Below are 5,143 nucleotides of genomic sequence, written 5' to 3'. Positions count from 1 at the left end.
CGAGGCGATCACTGAGGATGTGCGCGAAGTGTTCGTGCTATGTTGCGGTCGTGTAGATCGAGCGTTCGAAGTTGCTGTTGTTTGAGCGGTCATGCGCAACGGAGCGTGGATACTCATCTGCAATTGTTCGTACAGTTTTTTTTCCCTTTGTGCATTTGAGTTTTTTATGCTGTAATTTCTGTATGAATTGTATAACCACTTGTTTGAAGTCGACTGTAAATGTTATGTTCATTTATGATTGTGATTTGGAATAATCTTGTTCCGTTGCTCATGGAAATCTCATATCCGATTTTCTTCACCAACCTTGTCCATCTACTACAAACCATTAAGGTTATAACTTAAAGATTATCCACCTATATGTCTCCCTATACATGTTTAAACTACATTAGATAACTTTGGATATTTGTTTATTGGTTTTGGATTAGTGCAACTAAATGTCAAATAAAATAACAACTTATTTCATTACATAAATAATATGTTTGTACAAATAAATTTCAAACTATGAACCATGAGATTTAGGGCACCAACCCCAACAGGCTAGAGGAGCTATATCCAAGAAAAGTGTTAAACAAACGCTTATGGCTTCTTCTACCATGGCTGCAGAGTTTAGCATGTTATAAGGCATCTAATCATAAAATATGATTGTAAAATTTTGTCACTGGCTGCGGATAGTGGTTGGCATAGAAAGACCATATTTTGTGATAATAAGTCAACAGTAATGTATTCAACAATAACAGAGGCAATACAAAGTCAAAGCATGTAGACGTGAAGTTTCTGGTTGTGAAATAACGAGTTCAGAATGGTAAAATTTTGATAAAACATATAGAAACAAACTCTATGGTGGAAGATCCATTTACTAAAGGTTTACCACCTAAAGTTTTTCATGAGCATGTTGTTCACATGGGTGTTAGTCACTTTTAGGATCCCATGGTTTTGTGAAAGTTTGTTATTGAGGATGTTCATTGACCTTAATTTATTTATTTTCTATATAGAATAAAGTTGATGGTTCATATTTTATTATTTAAACTTGTTTATCATGCATGTGGTTTTGTAAAATGTGGTTTTTTTTTTTTTTTTTAAGAATGATTCCAGTATGGAATTTGGACCAGTTGGAAACAGGCATGCTCTAGATCATTTTACATGTAGTTCCCATGCTATCCATCCATACTTGATCTATGTCATTGAATGTATTGAATCTGGTGATCGAGGAAGGTTTAGTTACAAGGGTAGTGACAAAAGTCGCCTCGATCCCATACTAATACAGGAGATGTCCAAGATTGAACTAAAGGGGAATTCTATCATTGAAATAACTTGTTTTATGCGCGCTTAATGATTATATGATTTAATTACATCAGGTACACAGACATAGCCCAAGTGAGAGATGGTAAGACATATTTAAATAATAATACGTATAATTAGAGTATGAGCTATGTATGTGGATTAATATTTTATCATATTGGGTTATTTTATTAGATTGAACCCTATTATGTGATCTAATTAATTAAGGCCCTAGATTCCTAATTGAGTATAAACTTAATGAGTAGAAGCTCATTCTTAATTAATTAGGGTTTAATGGGAACCCTAATTGAACTAGTATATAAAGAGATATTAGAGCTATGGTCCCCTATATACCAAAACAATACACACTTAGTCTTTCTTGAATCTTATATAGAGAGAGATCCCACTAAGGACATTCAGAGTTTTAGTTGAGGAAGACTATAGTCATCTTGAAGTATCATCAATCTCAATAGAATTTGATATGTCATTTTTCCTGGGTAATTTAGTATGAATGATCCTAGAGTTAATCTATTCAATATAGATTTAAAGTAATTATGCTAAAATTAGTTTCTAGTTGTCCCAGTTAAAAACATTTTAAGCTTAAGTGCGCTAGCTCTAGTTAAATTCCTTTTATGTAATCTCTAGTTTGAGTGGGAAAAGAGTGTGAGTAATATAAAAGCTTTGAGAGAGTGTTCTTGTAATTGGGATTGAGAGAGAATTGTTCTGTATGATTGTAACAATTTTTTACATGGTAGATTTCTTTCTGGTGGATCATGGTTTTTCTCTGAGTTGGGAGTTTTCCAAGTAAATTCTTGTGTTTCCTATTTTATTGGCTTTATTTTGGTTTCTCTGATTTTTTCTAGTTTTTTCTGCGATAAAAGTGTGAGGTTTTACCCAACAGTATGGTCACTCTGAAATAATCATGAATTTAAGTTTTATGAATTTTTTTACATTTAAACACTTGCATAACCATATTTGAAAATAAGCCTTACATTAATCTTGTTGGGTTTTATGTCCTAAAACTCGTAGATAGTAAATATAATATTTGACCAATCATTAATAAAGTGTTATCAATGTTTATTATAGTAAATAGTTATTGCTTATCTTGTATTTATCTTGCCTAAATAACCCTAATCCAATAAACTAATATTCTAGACTGTTGTATGAGTCTTAAACTATATGTGGAGACATACGTGGATCGGTGTTCAAGACACAACCTAAAGAGTCTATAGTATATGGATAAAGTTGGATACCTTATCTTGATGACACTATGGATACGACTCACTTTGTATTTGATACAAATGCAATGATCCAATACATTCGCGTAGGGGACATGCGAGTGGGTATCCTATGCAATGAGTTTGCATAAGATCGGACCACAAAATAGTAACCACTAGATGTAACTCTATTGACTAGTCAAATTTCTATTTCACTAGGATAACCTAGGCAGCTTAGTCTTAATCTTGAGTGAATTATGGACTCCTGTTCATGAGGGATTTGAAAGATCTCTTGACGAAGAGTTCCCATGAGTGCATTCTGATCTCTCCAAATTCACAGTGACCAAAATACCCCATATACATTCGAACGTAGAGTTATGCAAATATACAGTAATTAACGGCATACTTTGAACAAAAAATAACAAGGGAGAGAGTTCTCATATTAGTTGAAGACGCTCTTCAAGATTTGGAACTCAACGCAGCGGAAGATCTCTACGTGATCTCTATCACCCAGCAAATGCCTCGGCTGCAGCAACACGAACGTCTACACAAACGGCAGTAACACGAACTATCACGAACAAGTGAACGTAGCAGGGACGACACCACCAAAATGGAGCCCTAAGTATTCTCGGAGTGAGAACCCAAAGCGTGGTCTTTGGTGAGTTTGGTAGAGGTAAGAGGAAGAATTGATCGTGTAGACGATAAGCAAGTGGGAGAGAATATGAAGCTATCGCATAGCTAGATGCTTATCGTTTAGAAGAAACTACACGATCGTGTAGGGATTACTAAACGATCGTTTAGGAAAAGGTAGGCGATTGGTTTAGCAAACACGACACACTATACGATCGTTTAGATAAGCTAACCGATCGTTTAGGAACTAGTGTGCGATCATTTAGGTCGCTAGATAGGCGATCGTTTAAGCACGAGGTATGCAATCATTTAGGCACTGAGTGACTATCGTATAGGCTCGCGACTTAAGCGATCTTTTTCGTTTTCCACACAAATGCAAAACCTTTTCGATCTTCTTCCGAACCCTTCAAAATGAAACAAAATTTCATTTTTATTTTGGTTACAGTACCTGACGCTGTTTTCCCACTAACGGCACGTTCCGAGAGAGTTTTTAGGTTAATTATCATATAATTAACCAATAAATTATTAATAAATATAATCATATTATATTTTTACCCTATAGTTTGAATTCACATATCTACTACAGAATTTTGTCCTCTACTGAATAAATCATATTTATATTTTTATTTCCTCAAAATAATGTATTTCATACATTTAGCCAATTATATCATATATAATTAACCAGTCCAATATATTTCATATTAATCAAACTTCCTCTTGTCAATTTGAACATTTCAAATTAACTCAAATATTGATTCTCGCCTTTATCCAAGCTACCCAGATGACCTAATGGACCTGTGGCTCGAAGCTCCAACGTTCTGTGATACTGACTAAACTCTTTAGCCACGAGATCCACAATCCGTTTAATTGTCAAGATATTCCACTAAAGACCAACAACTGAACTTCTTTACAACAGATTATATTTCTGTGTCCATCGGATATAACCAATCATGGAGTACGATGGACCCTTCACAGTATGCTGTAGTACAGCTGGGCCAAATTATTCATTTTTCCACCTAAGTTACATCTCACTCTTTAATATTACTGATTCCTCCTTAATGAACAACTATAACATTAAAGTCCAACTATGTGTGGAACACCTCTCGGGCAAAGAGAAGGTGTGTGGCGCCACATCGTTCAAGCCCTGGAATCAGCCCTTAAGGGAGCTATCTATCTACTTACCCCTACATCGGGGAAGGAGTGAATTCCATCTTGAGTAGCTGAGTTCCCAGCTCCCAAATCAGACGAATCCCCAAAATGGTAGGTTTGAATCGGCAACCTGGCCACTCACACCCATACAAATCAAAGGATTGCCCTCAATGGTAGGAGATCCTAACTCACTCAGGATTGAGGTCATATTACCTATAATCATCCTAGTGAAGTGAAGTCTCTATCATGAACGGTGTTATATAACGAGTCGTTAACACTTTTTGGTCAGGTCTTATACAAACTCTTTGTATAAGACACCCTCGCTCGCATATACCCAACACGAATGATCAAGATCAGACCATCTGTGATAAGTCACAACACTTGTGACCATTCCACAAAGTGGGTCACATCCGTAGCATTACTAGGATAAGGTTTCCCTCCTATATCTATATACTACAGGCCATTTTGGTTATCACTCAAGACATGATCCACTTGTATATCGTCACATACATGCTTGAGTTACATACAGATAACCAAGGATTTTAAGTTTATTGGTTTGTGGTAAAGCAAATTAGACATGCAATTGAGCAAAAAATAAGATGTGAAGTAAAATATCATATAGTATACAATACAAGCGTTCGTACAAACTCATTACAAACTACAAGACACGAGACTTTAGAGCATCAACACCAATAGGATTGTCCTTTGATTTGTATGGATGAGAGTGACCAGTTTGTCGACTCAATAAGCCTTCCATTTTGGGGACAAGATCGAGGGCCAGTTTTTCAACTCAATAAGCCTACCATTTTGGGGACAAGATCGAGTGGGGAGCTGGGAACATAATTTCAAGAGATGGAATTCACTCCTTT

This window comes from Benincasa hispida, chromosome 5, assembly GCF_009727055.1.
Source record: "Benincasa hispida cultivar B227 chromosome 5, ASM972705v1, whole genome shotgun sequence".
NCBI classification, from domain to species: domain Eukaryota; kingdom Viridiplantae; phylum Streptophyta; class Magnoliopsida; order Cucurbitales; family Cucurbitaceae; genus Benincasa; species Benincasa hispida.
Note: the sequence above shows the minus strand (reverse complement) of the source record.